This window comes from Gorilla gorilla, chromosome 9, assembly GCF_029281585.2.
Source record: "Gorilla gorilla gorilla isolate KB3781 chromosome 9, NHGRI_mGorGor1-v2.1_pri, whole genome shotgun sequence".
Taxonomy (NCBI): domain Eukaryota; kingdom Metazoa; phylum Chordata; class Mammalia; order Primates; family Hominidae; genus Gorilla; species Gorilla gorilla.
In genome coordinates, this window is record NC_073233.2 from 76,132,578 (window position 1) to 76,152,090 (window position 19,513).

The 19,513-nt window shown below is 51.2% G+C and overlaps 1 protein-coding gene across 7 annotated transcripts in view; it reads right to left on the reverse strand.

Annotated features, from left to right (window-relative positions):
* The window catches only part of KMT5B (lysine methyltransferase 5B), a 58,741-nt gene extending 50,431 nt beyond the window's left edge, over positions 1-8,310 (reverse strand). For 3 of the 7 annotated variants that reach the window (XM_019037279.3, XM_019037277.3, XM_031015984.3), the window contains exon 1: positions 8,173-8,310. The gene's annotated coding sequence lies outside the window, so the exon portion shown is untranslated. Of the gene's footprint in view, positions 1-7,169; positions 7,255-7,832; positions 8,017-8,172 lie in introns of those variants that run through there. The other 4 variants (XM_019037280.4, XM_055354643.2, XM_031015981.3 and 1 more) reach the window with 4 other exon arrangements.
* Positions 8,311-19,513: the final 11,203 nt, after the last annotated feature.

Below are 19,513 nucleotides of genomic sequence, written 5' to 3' on the forward strand. Positions count from 1 at the left end.
TAAAAACATAAATAAATAAAAAGCTTAAATCATACACTATCCTTCAACTGAAGGTATAAAATACAGCTACTGAGTTATATAGATTTTGAAAATAGAGACAGCCTCTTAATTACACCTCTGATTACTCACACACTGTGCTAGGCCAGATAACCATGATCTTCCTGAATAGCATTGTAATTGAACATTTTTCTATTTATATTAAAACTTACAATAAAAACTGAAACTATTAGAATTCCTCATTGAGCAAAACATTTTAAGGAGCAAACTATCCACTACTGGTAAGTTTGTGATCAGACATTCGCAATTCTTTTTTTTTTTTTTTTTTTCCTTCAGACGGAGTCTCGCTCTGTCCACCAGGCTGGAGTGCAGTGGCATGATCTCAGCTCACTGCAAGCTCCACCTCCCGGGTTCAAGCCATTCGCCTCAGCCTCCTGAGTACCTGGGACTACAGGCACCCGCCACCACGATTAGCTAACTTTTTGTATTTTTAGTACAGACAGGGTTTCATCGTGTTAGCCAGGATGGTCTCAATCTCCTGACCTCGAAATCCACCCACCTCGGCTTCCCAAAGCGCTGGGATTACAGGCGTGAGCCACCGCGCCCGGCCAGACATTCGCAATTCTTAGACTTACTTATTTGGCTACTGATCTACAGCCAGACATGTAAGAAACTCCTAATTGCCTTATCACAGAAAATACTGCTTCATTCTTAAATATCACATTCAATACGTATTTACGACGAGGGATGTCATGTAAGAAAGACTTCATGTCTTCGTCTCAGTAGTTATTTTAAAACAAAGGTTTTCACTGATGGGGTTGTTGAGGGAAAATCCTCAAAAAAACTTCCAGAAGAAAACAAAAAATGCCTGCTTCCCCCATCTCTCCACATTTGATCCATCTGCTTACCTAGCAGTGCCTAGAAATAAAATCAAGGACGCTTTCTTTGTTACTGTTTTCTCTAGGACTCAGCCATTCACGTTTCTAGAAACAGATGCCACCTAATGTCAAATGACTGTAAGTACAGCCTTTACAGCCCACAGTTTCTGTCAGAAGTTACAAGAAGTACATCAAAGATTTTTACTGGGCAAGGACAAGTGTGAGGAAAAGCTTCCAAAAGGTGGTTCTTGGGCTGGACGTTAGAGGCCACTTTGAGTTTGCCAGCTGGTGGGCTTTGCAGAGGCAGCCCGCACAGGGATTAAGGATATGGCTCTGCAGTCAAAGCACCTGTCCCACCCTAGCTTCATCCTTACCCCAGCAGTGTGAGCAGACGAGTTATTTAACTTCACCGACGCCCCATCAGTACAATGAAAAGAAGGCCTCCCTAGGTTTGGTACAAGATATTTTAAATGAGCACAAACTGCTAACAAATTAAGGTCTCCCCTTCCAAGTAACTAAGGCAAAAGCAAAGCAGGCCAGAAACATTCTTCACAAAATTTTAATCAAGTAGAAATTTCCCTTCTATTCCCCACCATAACTCACACATGAAAAAAAAAAATCTCATCACCTCACCCATTTAAAAAAGAACAAATGTGCAAAAGAATAATTATGACACAAGGCTGAGCACCAGTTCTGCTTTCCCTACAGTTCCCAAAGAGAAGGAACGTTAACTTCTGGCTACAACACGCATGATTAAAAATCATGCCAAGCAGCAGGGCACAGTGGCTCACGTCTGTAATCCCAGCACTCTGGGAGGCTGAGGCGGGCAGATCACGAGGTCAGGAGATCGAGACCATCCTGGCTAACACAGTGAAACCCCGTCTCTACTACAAATACAAAAAATTAGCCGGGCATGGTGGCGGCTGAGGCAGGAGAATGGTGTGAACCTGGGAGGCGGAGCTTGCAGTGAGCCGAGACTGTGCCACTGCACTCCAGCCTCGGCGACAGAGCGAGACTCCGTTTCAAAAAAAAAAAAAAAAAAATCATGCCAAGCTACATCTCCCATCCTAAACATTCAGAGGGACCACAGACTGGACTACAGAGCTTCTTACAACACAGTTTAGTTTGTGGTGTACCTGGTCAAACAGATTATTTTCACACCCTATAAAAGAAGATACACACATCACTGCCCTTTAACACACACTCAATACTATCATCCCCATTTTACAAATGGAACAAAACTCAGAGAATTAGAAAAAAAACTGAAGCCAAGTCCAGGCTGAGAGACTGTGTACTGTTAATATCACACAAAAAAGCAACACAGGCCGGGCACGGTGGCTTACGCCTGTAATCCCAGCACTTTGGGAGGCCGAGGTGGGCGGATCACGAGGTCAAGAATTCGAGACCAGCCTGGCGAACATAGTGAAAATCCATTTCTACTAAAAATACAAAAATTAGCCAAGCATGGTGGCACCTGCCCGTAGTCCCAGCTACTCGGGAGGCTGAGGCAGGAGAATCGCTTGAACCCAGGAGGCAGAGGTTGTGGTGAACCAAGATCGTGCCACGGCACTCCAGCTTGGGCAACAGAGTGAGACTCCATCTCAAAAACAAAAACAAAAACAAAAAACAACACAGAATAATGACCCAAACAAATTTTTTATTTTTCTAGATGCTGTCTCGCTCTATTGCCCAGGCTGGAGTGCAGTGGCACGATCTCTGCTCACTGCAACCTCCGCCTCCCGGGTTCAAGGAATTCTCTGTCTCAGCCTCCCGAGTAGCAGGAATTATAGGTGCCCACCACCATGCCCAGCTAATTTTTGTATTTTCAGTAGAGACAGCATTTCACCATGTTGGCCAGGATGGTCTTGAACTCCTGACCACATGATTCACCCGTCTCGGCCTCCCAAAGTGCTGAGGTTACAGGCGTGAGCCATCACGCCTGGCCCCAAACAAATTTTTAAACACACTTCGCCCAAGCCAGGCACGGTGGCTCACGCCTGTAATCCCAGCACTTTAGGAGGCTGAGGCGGGAGGGTCATGAGGTCAGGAGTTCAAGACCAGCCTGGCCAACATGGTGAAACCCCGTCTCTACTAAAAATACAAAAGTTAGCTAGGCGTGGTGGCACGTGGCTGTAATCCCAGCTACTCGGGAGGCTGAGGCAGGAGAATTGCATGAACCGGGACCTGGGAGGTGGAGGTTGCAATGAGCCAAGATCGCGCCACTGCACTCCAGCCTGGGCAACAGAGCGAGACTCTGTCTCCAAACAAACAAAAAAACCACTGTGCCCCATATTTGAAGAGTAAAACTCTAGAGCAAAATAGACATCGTTCCTGACTGCATAGAGCAGTCATGCTCAGAGCATACTATGGGAAGAGATGTAAGTAAGTATGTGGTTATCAATCTGATGCGAGCTGTAAGAAAAACAAACAGGATGTTAGGGGAGAGACTAATATGAGAATGGACTTGAGATGGGATGATCAGGGAAAAATAAATCAAAATTGTAAATGTAAAAACAAGACCAGACATGGCAGCTCATCCTATAATCCCAGCACTTTGGGAGGCCAAGGCGAGACGATTGCTTGGGCCCAGGAGACTAAGGCTGCAGTGAACTGGGATTATGCCACTGCTCTCCAGCCTGGGAGGCTACAAGACCCTGTCTCAAAAACAAACAAACAAACAAAAAATACCTTTTTTGGGTCAAAAGCCCTCCTGGTACTTATTTATATGCACCAAACAAATATTTCCTTTAAACCCTCCAGGACCCTGAATGACGTCTGGTTTTGTTTCCTTTCCAAGGGGGAAAGTGAAGGGGGGTTTCCTATGGTGCCACTGGCTCACTGGCTGAAGGATCAAGCCCCCTTTTACTTCTCAGTGAGGAAAGCTCCAGCTTCCTAAAATCAGACTGGTTTTCTTACTAAAAATATCTATTTCTCCATATGATGCAACATAAACATTGCCTCGAAAATAAAAATACTCATCAGAGACCATTAAAATGTATCAGACATTTCAACCCCGTTATACAAATCAGACAGGCAAAACGATTCATCGGGCCGACCTAGAATCCACTCAGTTCAACAAACTTATGAAGAACCTCCCAGAGCTACCAGGCACTGTTCGTGGTGCTGGAATACTGGTCATGTCCAGGGAACACTAGAGGGCGCGTGAGAGCTTCTACTTTCAGGAAAATCAGTCGTTGAGTCAGGGAAGAAAACCAAACAGATGCAGAAGGGGAAAAAAAAGTTACCTGAGAACAGGGTAGAAAAGTACAGACTAGGAAGCAGAATGACCCTTCACTGAATGGGCCTTTTGCGCAAGGCCTGAGAAGCAAGCCGAGTGCCATTAGAGATGTGCTGACCAAGCATTCCTATAAAGGTGGCACAAGGTAGAAACACAGGTGTCAGAACACACGCATTCGGTTTCTACTGGTTCCCCTAACATGCAGGACTCGGGATTCGCTAGCTCAGCAACCCTATCAGGTGAAACAGGTATTAGCACTACAACAAGGAGGCTAAAGCTCAGAAACGAATTGCTTTCCTAAACTCAAAGTGCTACTAAGTGGCAAGGCTGGGTCTAAAACCTTCATCTTTAAACTGCAGTCTGGGGTTTACTCCAGTGCTTGAGCCACGTGTACCACCTAGAGGTTTATCACCAGCAAATGATCCCCGGATCTAGGTACTGTTTTCTTTCCTTTTTTTTTTTTTTTTTTTTTAAGAGACGGCGTCTCGCTCTGTCGCCCAGGCTGGAGTGCAGTGGAGCCATCTCTGCTCACTGCAACCTCCAACTCCGGGGTTCACACCATTCTCCTGCCTCAGCCTCCAGAGTAGCTGGGACTACAGGCTAATTTTTGTATTTTTAGTAGAGACGGGGTTTCACCGTGTTAGCCAGAATGGTCTCAATCTCCTGACCTCGTGATCCACCCGCCTCGGCCTCCCAAAGTGCTGGGATTACAGGCGTGAGCCACCGTACCCGGCCGGTACTGTTTTCTTTAGTGTGCTACTACAACAGACAAACTAAGACAGCTTATAGAGATGCAACTGGCATTGTAGGAGTCATACAGGCCCCCAATCAAGCTTTGGGGGGGGTGGGCACTGATACCCTAGTCTCTCAATTCTAAAACCCAACTGATTATCTCATAATGACATTTCAAAAAAAGGAGGCAAAACTACATGAAACATGCAGATGAACTAAGGTAATTAGAGAGATGTCAAAATATGATTAAAATAATTATTAGGAGAAAATAGGATGGCAGTGAAGTGTAAAAGATGAAGCATTAATACAATTTTGGATTGGAAGTGACCTCAGAGTTGTTTTGTAGACGGAGTCTAGGCCCTATCAATGACTTATACAAACAGTGACAGAGCAGAGAATGGTATTGATTCTTATTCCATGGTCCTTCAACTATTCCTAAAATTACACTTCTACACAGCAGTCATCATTTGACATACGGCCCTAGAAGATGGCCTGGTGTTCAAGTCTGTCTCATTCGGAGACTGTCTAGCCCCAAATCAACCCCATCCAGACACATAATGGATCACCCCCTGCATTTACTTAACATGCAGTATTGTAGCTAACAGGGTGGTGGAGCGGAGGGAGGACACATGGTCCCTATCGTCAAAAGTGTGCAGAAGATTCTTAACCATCAGAGCGTTCTAGGGCTGACATAGTCGGGGAACTCCTGACCACGGAGAAGGATTCTGCCAATGGAGAGAAAGTAAAGCTCATACATGGTACACAGAAACACGAAATAATGGGACCACGGCGATTTATCTGAAAGGATTTGCTCTGTAAGCCATAGGAAGGGCATTCCTGTGGACAGGGAGCTGCTTAGATGCCACACACACAAATCTCTTTATCACACAACCTGGCCACGAACCCAGGCCCTATAAACCCACAAACTGATAATCAGGTAAAGGAAAATCAGATTCAACCTCCTTTTTAAATAACCCAAGAGAAAAATCACCAACAACATCCCCCACCCACCAAACTCTCTGCTGAAAGACACGCAGACACCGGGACACCTCCTTCACACGCGTCTCTCCCTGTCAGAGTCCGCTACCCTCCATCCACCTCCACCTTCCCCAGTACTGTCCCCTGGCATTTGCTGCGAGAATAAAAAGTTCACTGCATGAGCAGTTCAGGGTGTTTGGGAAGGCAGATGAAAATAAAGGCGCGAGAGCACTTGGAAATGATCATGGATAAAGAATCAAGCCCTACCCTACTCTCTTATTGAAGAAATATCTACCATATTCCCTTCACTCTCCAGCTCAGTTTTTAAAATATAATTATGTTTGTAAATAACATTAAAGTGGATTTATTTTGAAAAACTAATACAAACTATTAAGCTTGACAACTTGGAGATTAATAAATTAACCCATTCATTAAGGGTCTATGAGCACCTACTCTGTACCTGCCCGTGAGCGGACGAGATAACAAGAGACTCAAAAACTCACGAGAAACCACCCCAACGGCTGTGTGTGTGAAGGTTGCACCAGGAAGCAACATTCTCACGGGGCCTTTCTGAAGGACGAGAGTGTACGGGGTGGAGAAAAGGGGTGGAGGAATGCCGGGCAGGGCACGGCCGACAGGGACCAGGTATGGGAAGCTATTGGAGCCAGAGCTTGGGAGAGGGACCAGAATGTCGAATGTTTAGAAATTACAAAGTGAAAAATGGGCTGGAGTTCCCACACAACCCGGGATTAGAGCGTTTGTGGACTCTAACCTGGGAATATAAGGCGCTCCAAGAGGGACAGGGCCACACCTCTGGTTCAAATTGCTAAACCTTCAGATACACAATAAATCTGTATTTACAGCAAGCAGCAATTTATGTATTTCAACATGCACACATTATCTGTAATTATTTCAGGCAAAAATGGTTTCCTCCTCTTTTGAAAATACTTTTTACTACTAATTATCAATATTATAGGCGTGTTCTTAATATTAAAGACTAAAGGAAAAAAGTTATAGCTGGCAACTGCTTCCTCTAAAGATCCTACACAGCAAAGTTCAGACCTGTATGGCCATCCTCAACTACACTTTATATCAAACTGGTTTAAATCGAAAAAGGTCCACATCACAACCACAATCAATCAAATTAATTCACCTGCCCTCTATTCTAAGGAAAACTCCCCCCACTCCAGGTAAATTTCATTTGGCAAATTCTTAAAAATTAACTTCAAAGAACACATGTTCACCTCCCCAGTATTCCGAAAGTTCCACCACTTAATAAACCGTAAGTTACTGCTCCAGACCCGGGTCCAATAAACCCAAATAGACTGAATTTCTCAGCACCCAACTTGTTTCTATCTTAATCCAGCAAGTTGCATCGAGTTGTCATTGTTCCTCCTTCCAAGGCGGAGGTGACAACGGTGCACATCATCCGCGGATACGTGGAAGGACAGACAGACACCAAGAGACGAAGGGAGAGCGGATAAAGCACAAAGGGGAGGCAGCGGCCGCGGGGTCGCCGGGCCACGGCCAGGGGCGCCGTCGGGGAGGAGGGTGGGCTGCAGGACGAGCTCGGGAGGGCTCCGAAATGCGCTCGGGCCAAAACAAAAACAAAAAGTTCAGCGCGGCAGTGGGAGCAGATTGGGCGAGACGGTTCACGGCTGCCCATTGGAGAAAAGGGAAAACAGAGTCCCCCAATCGCGAGCGGCGGGGCTGCTCCCCTCGTGCGGCCGCGGGCCCGGCCCCGACGCTGCCCGGCGGCCGCTACCGCTCCCTTCCGGCCACGGCCACCACTGCAGGCCCCGCGCAGGCCCCGCGCCGGCCCCGCACCGGCCCGGCCGCAGCCCCGCCCCCCGCGCCCGGCCGCTTGCGCCCGGCCCCTACCCCACCCGCCCTGGCCCCGGCGGCCCTGCGACCGGCCTGGGCCCGCGGTCCCCCACGTCCCCGCCCGCCCCGTCACCAAGGCCGCCCCCCGCACACCCTCGCCGGCGCCCGCCCCTCCCCCAACTCACCTCCCGCGCCGCCCCGCTCCTCCTCGGGGCGCGTCCCAGGCCCCGCTGCCCGGCCGTTGCGATGCGGGGCCGCGCCGCCGGGCCCCCGTCCCAGTCCCCCCAGAAAATTAATCACCAAAAATAATTCCAGAGAAAAATGGAGAGTAAAATCCAAGATGGCGGCGCGGGCCGCAGCACCGCCCGCTCCCTCCGCTGACGGGAAAAATGAGTCCCCGCAGCGGCCGAGCCCCCTGCCCCCAACCGGCCGCCGCCGCCGCCTCCGTCGCGCCCCCAGCGCCCCCGGCCTCGGCTCGCCTCGCTCCCGGCGGCCGCCCCCGCGCCCCGCCACCCGGGGCCTCACCTTCGCCTCGCGCACGGCCGCCCGTACGAAAACCGTCCGCCGGCTTCAGGACTCCGGGTCCCAGGTCCGTGCGCCGCGCGGTGCCGCCTCCGGTTCCCGGGCGTCCTCACCTCATCTCCCCGCAGCCCTGCCGCCCGCACCGCCGCCGCGTCGCCGCCCCCGGTGAGCCGCCCGGACCCCGCCCGGGCACGGTGGAAGGATACGAAAAGAAGGCCGCGGCCTCGACGGCGGAGGGACACCGTGCGGCGCAGCCGCCACAGTGTGCGCGCGCCTCCCGCCCGGCCCAGCCGCCGCGGCGCTTCCACGGGGCTCTGTGCGGGACGCGGGCACGCGCGGGGAGCGAGTTCTGTGCCGGGCGCTCCCGACGGCGGAGGGACAAAGGGCGATTCAGCGCGAGCCGTCGCCTCTCCTCGTGGCGGAGGGATTCGCGGCCGGCCGGTAGGCGGCTGGGATCCCTCCGCCCTCGCTGCCCTTTAAATCGCGGCTGAGGCGGCGTCGCCCGCGCCCCGCGGGCGCCACCTTAGGGTCCCCTGCAGCCCTTATGCGACCGCATTCCGGTCCCGGTCCCCGCGGGACCGCGGCGGCTGTCCCGGGCCCTGGGTCTTTGCACACCTGCCCCTACCAGGGACGGCTCTAGAGCCAGCCTCTCGGGCTGCAGCCCTGGGGAAGGGGGGAAGGGGGGAAGGGGGGAAGGGGGGAAGGGGGGAAGGGCCCCCCCCCCCTCGTCCGCCGCGCGTCCCAGTTGCTCCGAGGGAGGTGGCCCCGGGCAGACGAGCGCTTTTGTTGTGGGAATGGGGGTCACTGGCAGCAGATGCACCCTAAGATCGTGTGGGCAGGCTGAGCGTTCCTGCGCGGAGCATGCGAGGGAGGAGGAGAGCGGGCGCGCCTTGGCCTGGCCCCCTGCGGGCCCCGCCGCCCCCAGCACCCACTATGTGCCCCGCGCCGTGCTCCGCTCCACTCCGGGTGTGCCCTGCGCGCTGGCCGTGCGGTCCCTTCTCGGGGATCCCGGGCTGGCGGGGAGATCCTGAGGGACCGGGCCCCCTGCGAGCCGGGGAGCTGCGAAGCTTGCCTGGGCATCGATCTTGTAGTCCAGACAACAGAAAGATGAACGCGCTCCCGGCCCCTGCGGGGCTGCCCAGGGCCTCCGCGCATCCTCCCTCTCACGCGTCAGGACGACCCCCGGAGGTGGGGGCCATGTGGGTCCCACTTTACACCTAGGGAAACTGAGGCACAGGGAGTTCCGTGACCTCTATGACAACTAGTCAGGGCTTGAGCCAGAGCCCTCATTCAGCATTCGGGTGAAAAATGCAGAATAAATCAGGAAGCGGGTGCGGAGGACCTCCAAGAAGTTGAGGTTGGCATAGGCGTGCAGATGCCCGGAACTTGGTGCCGGCAGGTGCCCAAGGAAGCACAGACCTGGAGTGTGAATTGGAGCGTGTTGGGGAAAGGGGGTGCGTAGGATATGGGCGGATAGTGGGACCAGCCAGTGTCAAGGCCCTGGGAGGGGAGAGAGGCTGCCCTTGCCACAGAGAGGAGGCGGGCAGGGCAGGCAGCTCAGTCAGATGCCAGGAAGAGCCGCAGCCTGCCTTAGTTCTCCCCTGCGGCTCCAGGGCCATCATCCTCCACAAATGATGATGAATCGAGGCTGTGGACGACCACCCAACACAAGAACTGGACTAAGTCCAACTAACACTGACGCACAGCGCCTCCCTCGTTTGCCCTCATTCTCGACCTTGACTTTGGCTGGTAGACATGATGCTCATTACTGCCTTCCACAGAGGGAAACTGAGGCACGGTGACTCGCTGAGGGCACATGGCTGACGGAGGCAGAAGCGGGTCTCATCTTCAAAACAGAGCTCCTCCCACTGCCCTCACCTGCCCTATCAGCAGCTTCCTCCTTTTGGAGGCCGATTCGGGGGTGGGCGGTGGGCACAGCCCAAGCACCTCTCCTGTCTGCCCTTTCACTAAAAGCAGCGTCATCTGTGACAGCAGAATCCACTCTGCCACGTTCGTCTTTGCAGATGCAACTAACAAATGATTGCTTTGGTGTTCTTGGTTTCTGGTTTATCAGAAACTTTCCAAGATTTTCATAGTGCCTGGCTCCAAATACTCAACTTGCACCCCAGAAACACTGAGACTGCCTTTGCCACCCACCACCACCGAATGCCTATGGGAGGCGAGCTCACTAGGGGAATACCATCTGCCTCTAAGTCGACCTTGGTCTCAGGTCCCAAGTCCAGCTATGCCTGAGCAGCCCTCCAGAGCCCCCAAAGCCAATGTCCTGCCCACTCCCAGCTTTCCAGAGCCCACCCCAGCATAGAGGTGCTCTCCATGTGCCCTTCAGGGTGAACGCCAAATCCTGAGTCCTGTGAAGCCCCCATACTTCCAAGATGCAGACACTTCCATGTGTTCACTGCCTGATGCCAAGTCAAGTGTTCTGGGCATTTCCTTGCAAGGCTGGGCCCACAGCCTGGCAGGGATACAGATGAGCAAACCCAAGCCCAGCCTGCTCCCAGGCCCCCAGTTCTGTGTCCATTCCTCCCTCAATCCCCCTACGTTGCCAGCTGCTCTTCCAGCCTCAGCTGAGAGGCCCAGGGTGGGCCAGGGCTCCTGGCAGAGCTGAGTTGGGGTTCAGGACCTTGGTGGAGCCATGCAGGGGGCTTGAGGCCTTTGGGGGTCCCCACTCAGGGAAGCCAGGGCTAGGCTGGGCTGAGATCACAGCCCAGGAGAGCCCTTCCTAGGGAGACTCCCACAGGAGAGGCCAGTTGGAGGCTCCTCCTGCCAGCTGGCAAGGGAGGGAGAGCAGGAAGTAGGCAGCCAGGCACCTGCCCAGTCCTGTGTGTCAGGAGCCTTTGGCATTTACGCTGGGAGACCTCTAGACACCCCAAAGTGGAAGAGCTGAGCCACAGAGGCTGGGGGGGCCTCCCCAGCCTGGCCGGACCAAAAGGGATTAACAGCTCTAAAGAAAGACCGAGTCAGCGGAAGGGGCCCGGCTGGCCCCGGAAGCACCGTGAGGCTGGCCAGGAGTGCCAGCCTAGCCCGGAGCTGGCCTAGGAGTGGCACGCTTGCCAGGGCACTGACTGAGGCCATGGAGTCTATTTTGGTCTCTCTAGCAGGGCTGGCTCTGGTGTGTCCAGGGGCACTCCAGCCTAGTGCCACCCACCCTGCTATGCTCTCTTGCTCCCTTTCCTCGAGTGCCAGGTTCACCCAGTGACAGGATGGCAGGGATTCACTTGCTTTGATCCTGTGCTTACTGGGATGGCCCACAGGTCATGTTGACCCCAGAATTCCAGGCTGGAAGCAGGTTGCTTTTCATTGTAAAGTGATATGTTGGCTTTCGTGCTCTGCACATGCGTCTGCCCCAGTCCCCACCCCGCCCGGAAGCTAGGACTGCTCTGATGGGAGCAGGTGTCTGAAACCGGAGGGAGAGTGGGGCGTACCCAGCTTTCCCAGTGGCCCCTCTGGGCGGCTGGCGGGTTTCCTGGTCACATTCCTGAGCACCACTACCCCCGGCACCATTCTTGCTTTCCACCTGCCCCTCCACTGCCACTGTCCCTGAATAGAAGAAGAAACAGCCACTGAAGCCGGGCGTGGTGGCTCACGCCTGTAATCCCAGCACTTTGGGAGGCTAAGGTGGGCATGTCACCTGAGCTCAGGAGTTTGAGAACAATCTGGCCAACATGGTGAAACCCCGTCTCTACTAAAAATACAAAAATTAACTGGACGTGGTGGCGCATGCCTGTAATCCCAGCTACTCAGGAGGCTGAGGCAGGAGGATGGCTTGAACCCGGAAGGTGGAAGTTGCAGTGAGCCGAGATCATGCCAGTATACTCCAGCCTGTTTTTTGAGACTCTGTCTCAAAAAAAAAGAAAAAGAAACAGCCACTGAAAGGTCAAGTGACACACACGAGACCCCTGGTCAACAGCAGCAAGACTGTACAGCAGCTGCCAACAGAGGTTGGCACGAGTCTGACCTGGGTTTGAATCCTAGCTCTGCAGTTTACCAGCCATGGGATTTGGGACAAATGATGTAGCCTGTCAGCCCACCATTCCTTTACCTGTGAAAATGTCCATTCCTTGGACCTGTCTTAGTAAGTTCCTCTATAGCTTTACAATTGTTTATGTGCTTCAGATGCTCAAATTCTCTCTCCAGCCTGGACTTCTCTGAACTTCAGACACCACTACTTCGATGCTTAATAGGCATTTCAAATATAACACGGCTAACCTGGGGGACACACGAAAGCAAAACCCTCTCCTCACACACCCTTCCACCTCTTCGAACAGGTACCATCCCACCACTCAGGTCCAGGTCCAGGACATAGTTTTCTTTTTTTTTCTTTCTTTCTTTCTTTTTTTTTTTTTTTTTTTTGAGACGGAGTTTCACTCTTGTCGCCCAGGCTGGAGTACAGTGGTGCACTGTCGGCTCACTGCCACCTCCACCTCCCAGGTTCAAGCAGTTCTCCTGCCTCAGCCTCCTGAGTAGCTGGGATTACAGGCGTGTGCCACCGCGCCCAGCTAACTTTTGTATTTTTAGTAGAGATGGAGTTTTGCCGTGTTAGCTAGGCTAGTCTCGAACTCCTGATCTCAGGTGATCCGCCTGCCTTGGCCTCCCAAAGTGCTGGGATTACAGGCGTGAGCCTCCATGCCCGGCCAAGACCTAGTTTTCATTCTTCCTTCGTGGCTTCAGGGTTCTTTCTCCTTAGCACATACGACAGCTCTAGCATTCTGTATCTTTCAGTATTCATCCTAGGGCTGACTCTCCTTTTAGACTATCAGCTTCTCAAGGGCAGGGAGCTTTGTCTGTCTCATTCATTGCTGTGTCTTCAACATCTGAAACCACCCCTGGGGACACAGTGTTGAGGCTTCTATGCTTTTGCTGAAGGGAGGGAGGGAGGAAGAGGGAAAGATAATACTAACTTTCCAGGGTTGCTACAAGGATAAAGGGAGGTGCAAGGGGCTCTGTAATCACTCCCCAAATTCTGGGGGCTCAATCTTGCTTTGTTGACAAGGCTTCTCCACCACCCACCCCACAAGGTGTGTAGCATTCCAGCTCACGGGTGACCTGGGGGTTGTGTGCTCAGCACCCACCTGGGGCAGTGGGACAGGCACCAAGAAAATTTCCCTGTCACTGAGGATGTTGTTCCTTTGGGATCCCATCACACACCTTTTCATCTCCCCTCCCCCAAATAAAACTCAGCCCTAACCAGCCCTCTCTAGAAGCAAACACAGAGAGGACCGACAGCAGCTGGCAAAGGTTTCCTCATGGGCACGGGGAGCTTTGTTTTTTTATTATTACTATTATTTTTTAATAATTTCTGGCCAGGTGTGGTGGTTCACACTTGTAATCCCAGCACTTTGAGAGGCTGAGGTGGGCGGATCACTTGAGGTCAGGAGTTTGAGACCAGCTTGGCCAACATGGAGAAACCCCCTCTCTACCAAAAATACAAAAACTAGCCAGGTGTGGTGGCACGTGCCTGTAGTCCTAGCTACTTGGGAGGCTGAGGCACAAGAATCACTTGAACTCAGGAGACAGAGGTTGCGGTGAACCGAGATCATGCCACTGCACTCCAGCCTGGGTGACAGAGCGAGACTCCATCTCAAAAAAAAAAAAAAAGAAAAAAAATCAAAAAAATGAGATGTTACAACTGAAGCAGTTTTGATTTAACCCATTATGGGTGATGTCCACTTGGGTTACCCGTCATGTGGTTTAGGGGTGTCCAGGCTTCCCCATCGTCAGGTCACTTGCTTGCCCATTGTCATAAATAAGTTTTCTGTGGAGAGGTTCATTGAGGGGATGTAAACATCATTCCTCACCACATTTTATATATATATATACACACACACACATATATATTCTGGTATATATATATTCTGGTTTATATATGTATTCTGGTATATATATATATTCTGGTATATATATATTCTGGTATATATATATATATATATATATATCAGAATGGATTTTTGGGTTCCTAGTTTTGTTCAGTTGGTGTCTGTTCCTTCCTCTCTCCTCTTCTTCTTCCACCCTTTCTTTCTTCCTCTTCTCTTTCTCTATTTATTTCTCTCTCTTTCCCTCCCACTCTCTTTATTTCTTCCTTTACAGTTATTTGTGGTAGCTTTATTTATAGTAGCTGTAAACTGGAAACAACCCAAATGCCAACCACCAAAAGAATGGATAGACAAATTGTGGTCTCTCCATGTGATAGAATCCTGTTCAGAAATAAAAAGGAACGGACCACTGTTACAAACACCATAGATGAATTTCAGAAACATTACATTGAGACAAAGACGTCAGAAACCATAGAGTAAAAATTGCTGTGTTCCAACAATGAGGTTGTGGAAGAGAAAAATCCCCTAATCTATGGTGATAGAAGTCCAAGGGGTCATTAGCCTCTGGCAGCTGGGATTGCCCATAAGGGGACATGAGAAACTGTGGTGAGATGGAAATCTCTGTTTCTGAGGGCTGATTGCCAGGGTGTGTATGTTGTGAAAATTCTCAAACTGTAAATCTAAGTTCTTTTTTTTTTCTTTTTTTTGAGATAGAGTCTCACTCTTCCACCCAGGCTGGAATACAGTGGTGTGATCTCACTCCCTGCAGCCTCGACCTCCCTGGGCTTAGGTGATCCTCCCATTTCAGCCAACTCAGTAGCTGGGACTGCAGGCGCTCACCACCACACCCAGCTAATTTTTTTTTTTTTTTTTTTTTTTTTGGAGATGGTGTCTCGCTCTGTTGCCCAAGCTGGAGTGCAGTGGCACGATCTCAGCTCACTGCGACCTCTGCCTCCCAGGTTCAAGTGATCCTTCTGCCTCAGCCCCCCTAGTAGCTGGGATTACAGGTACGTGCCACCATGCCCAGCTAATTTTTATATTTTTAGTAGAGACGGGCTTTCGCCATGTTGTCCAGCCTGGTCTCAAACTCCTGACCTCAGATGATCCACCTGCCTCAGCCTTCCAAAGTGCTGAGATTACAGGCGTGAGCCACTGTGCCCAGCAACACCCAGCTAATTTTTTTGAAATTTTTTTGTAGAGATGGGGTTTCACCATGTTGTCCAGGCTGGTCTTGAACTCCTGAGCTCAAGCAACCCCCCCGCCTCGGCCTCCCAAAGCTCTGTGATTACAGGCGTGAGCCAAATCTAAAATCTGTGCAAATCACTGCTGCAAATTATGCACTCAAAACAGAGGGAAATAATCTGGAGAAATACTACTGCTCAATGAAAACTTCAGTTTTTCTATGATTTATCTTGACAAGCAAATTCTACAAAATAGTTTTTCCTCGGGTGTTTCCCAGACACTGCTTCTGAGAATGACCCAGGTTCATGGTACAGGTTCCAGGTTAAAGGTGCAGATGAGGAACCTGAAGAATCTTGTTCCTTCAGCCGGAGTGCTGTTGGTGCCAATTATTGCTGCAGATATTTAAAGGGAGGAGGCGAGCTAGTCGTGGTGGCTCACACCTGTAATCCCAGCACTTTGGGAGGCCGAGGCAGGTGGATCGCTATGAGGCGAGGAGTTTGAGACCAGCCTGGCCAACATGGCGAAACCCCGGCTCTACTAAAAAATACACACACACACACACACACACACACACACACACACAAACACACACACAAACTAGCTAGGCATGGTGGTGTACACCTGTAATCCCAGCTACTCAGGAGGCTGATGCAGGAGAATTGCTTGAATCTGGGAGGCGGTGGTTGCAGCGAGCCGAGATCGCACCACTGGACTCCAGTCTGGGTGACAGAGTGAGACTCAGTCTCAATAAATAAATAAATAAATAAATAAATAAATAAATAAATAAATAAAGGAGGAAGAGAAACCATCCCTGCTTCTAATAGATGTGCTGGAACCTTCTACCAGCATGCGAGCCTCCCTGCTGCAGGCCCCTCCAGTCACCTACCAGCTGCTGCCTGGTCTGTGCTGATCTGGAAGCCTCCAGCCAATGCTGAGTTGACCTGGGTCTTCTCTGGCCGGGGTATGTGTGGTTTATGTGGAATCAGCCAATTTTGCTCTGTCTCATAATCATTCCCTTACGTTATGCCTCATAGACACACTTTGGGTTATTGGCTTGTCCCTTGATAAATTCCAAGGGGTGGCATTTCCTGAGCCAAAAGTCCAGATGGTTTTCCTCTAGGGCATTCTGGGTGGCCATGCAGAGAGGGTGACTGGGGGCTTCAGCCCTGCATGCTCAGTGCACAGGGCTTCCCAGGCGGGGGCCATTAGAGACCTAGAAGCTCCCTCACCATGGGGACTGAGGGACTTAGGCTGTCTCTCCATATGGTGGTCAATGGGTGTCAACTTGACTGGGCCATGGGACACCCAGATAGCTGCGTAAACATGATTTCTGGGCATGTCGGTGAGGGTGTCTCCGGAAGAGATTAGCCTTTGAATCGGGTGGACTGAGTCAAGCAGATGCCCGTCCCCCCCGGTGTGGGGGGCCTCATCCAACCCACTGGGGGCTCAAATAGAACACTAAGACTTCAACATATGAATTTGGGGAGGGGAGGGCACAAACATTCAGTCTATAGCAGAAAGGGAAAGGGGAGAGAAAGAGTAGAGTTTAATTTTTAAACCCTCCCTGGAAGTGAGAAAAATTAATTACAGCAAAGAAGAGAAAGCCAAGTGTTAAAATTCCAAATCTAAACAGGCTGCCAGGGGTTAGGCAGGGGAAGTGCTGGACACAGGGCCCATGCTAGAAAAGCACAGTTATTGGCCGGGCACGGTGGTTCACGCCTGTAATCCCAGCACTTTGGGAAGCCGAGGAGGGTGGATCATGAGGTCAGGAGATCGAGACCATCCTGGCTAACACTGTGAAATCCCATCTCTACTAAAAATACAAAAAATTAGCTGGGTGTGGTGGCGGGCACCTGTAGCCCCAGCTACTCGGGAGGCTGAGGCAGAAGAATGGCGTGAACCCGGGAGGCGGAGGCGGAGGCGGAGGCGGAGGTTGCAGTGAGCCAAGATCACGCCCCTGCACTCTAGCCTGGCCAACAGTGCAAGAAAAAAACAAAACAAAACAGAAAAGCACAGTTATTGTGGCCACCCCATCAGGGGTCCTCTGACTCTCAAAAGCAGGCCCTTTCCATGGGGACCAGTTGCTGCTGGGGGCAGGAGAGGCAGAAGTCCCTGGCCCCTGGCCTCTGGCCCCTGTTGCACCTTCTGCCTCCTGTGTTTCCTTCTTATTCCTTCTGGGAACAGAGTTTCCAATAATAAAATATATCTTAAAGGCAAAGGTACTCCGGTAGGAGAGGGACCAGGGCTTGGTTCAGGCCTGCATTCTGCAAACAATTGCTTTCTTAATAAAAATAACAGGCCAGGCAAGGTGGCTCACGCCTGTAATCCCAGCGCTTTGGGAGGCCAAAGTGGGTGGATCACCTGAGGTCAGGAGTTGGTGACCAGCCTGACTAATATGGTGAAACCTCATCTCTACTAAAAATACAAAAATTAGCCAGGCGTGGTGATGCATGCCTGTAATCCCAGATACTCGGGAGGCTGAGGCAGGAGAATCACTTGAACCCGGGAGGCGGAGGTTGTGGTGAGCCGAGATCACGCCATTGCACTCCAGCCTGGGCAACAAGAGCAAAACTCTGTCTCAAAAAAAAAGAAAAAAGAAGAAGAATAACGCCACACACACGTTCATATTGTTTTTCACAACAGCCAAAAGGTGTACACAACCCAAGTGCCCATCAGTGGATGAGGCGTAAACAAAATACAATACACCCAAAGCATGGAAGAGTATTCAGCCTTAAAAAGGAAGGGAATTCCAACCTGTGCTACAACGTGGAAGCATCTTGAGGACATTAGGCTGAGTGAAATGAGCCAGACATAGAGCACGAAACCGTGTTATTGCTCTTATGTGAGGTATGTAGGGTAGTCGTATTCACAGAAACAGAAAGTAGAATGGTGGGTGCCAGGGGCTGGGGAGGAGGAAATGGAGAGTTGTTTAATGGGGACAGTTTCAATTTTGTAAGATGAAAAGAGTTCTGTGGATAAAGTAATGATGACTGTAGCTCAACTATGTGAATGTACTTAATACCACTGAACTATACACTTAAAAATGATTGAGGCCAGGCACGGTGGCTCATGCCTGTAATCCCAGCACTTTGGGAGGCAGAGACAGGCAGATCACTTGAGGTCAGGAGTTCCAGACCAGCCTGGCCAACATGATGAAACCCCATCTCTACTAAAAATACAAAAATTAGCTGGGCGTGGTGGTGGGCACCTGTAGTCTCAGCTACTCGAGAGGCTGAGGTGGGAGAATCACTTGAACCTGGGGCAGGCGGAGGTTGCAGTGAGCCGAGATCACACCACTGCATGCCAGCCTGGGTGATAAAGTGAGACTCCATCTCAAAAAAAAAAAAAAAGACTGAGATGACAAATTTTACATTATGTGCATTTTCGCATAGTTTTTTTTTAAAAAGACAAAACAGCAGCCAGTTCACTGAATTTCCACCATGTGCCATGACTGGGTAAGGCTCTGATAGAGAACATTGTGATCTGCGTTTATAGATGGGGAAACTGAGGCTCAGAGTGGCTTACCCAGGGCCACACAGCCTTAGTGGCGGAGCTAGTGCGCTGACCCCTCTGCTATGCGGCTGAGGTGTGAGAGTGCCCCCCGGTGCTGCATGAGCCGCCAGGGCTATGACTCCAACCTCCTTTGCAGGAGGACACTCTTAGAATCCCATCTGGGACCTCAATTTTTAGCATATTCTGTCCTCTTGTTGCAGAAGATGGGGTCCTTTTATTTTATTTTACTTTTTTGAGGGACGGAGTCTCACTCTGTTGGCCAGGCTGGAGTGCAGTGGTGCGACCTCAGCTCACTGCAACCTCCACCCCCGCAGATTCAAGCGATTTTTGTATTTTTAGTGGAGATGGGGTTCCGCCACGTTGGCCAGGCTGGTCTCGAACTCCTAACCTCAGGCAGTCCGCCCACCTCGGCCTCCCAAAGTGCTGGGATTACAGGTGTGAGCCGCTGAGCCCTGCCAGATGGGGTCCTTTTAAATGCTGTCCTCGGGGCTTTCTGGCCATTGCATTCTTTTGTGAGTTAAAAGTCGGCTGTTGAGTCTGCCGTCCAGTCTTTGGCGTCAGCTCACTACTGCCATCCTCTCCACCATCCTGGTGGCTGCTGTTGCCTCCATGCCACTCAGGTGCAGGAGCAGCTCAGGCCCATGCACCTTTCCCACCTGTGTGCCACCTCAACACGTGAGCATCTTAGCATTGTGACGCTGCAGCGGGCCACAGCGATCACCACTTTGCTCCTCAGCAGCGGGCACCCGGTGACCCTCTGGCTGGCAAATGAGCCCTTCTTAAGGGGCTGCTTCCTAGGCCCACATCTGATACCAGCT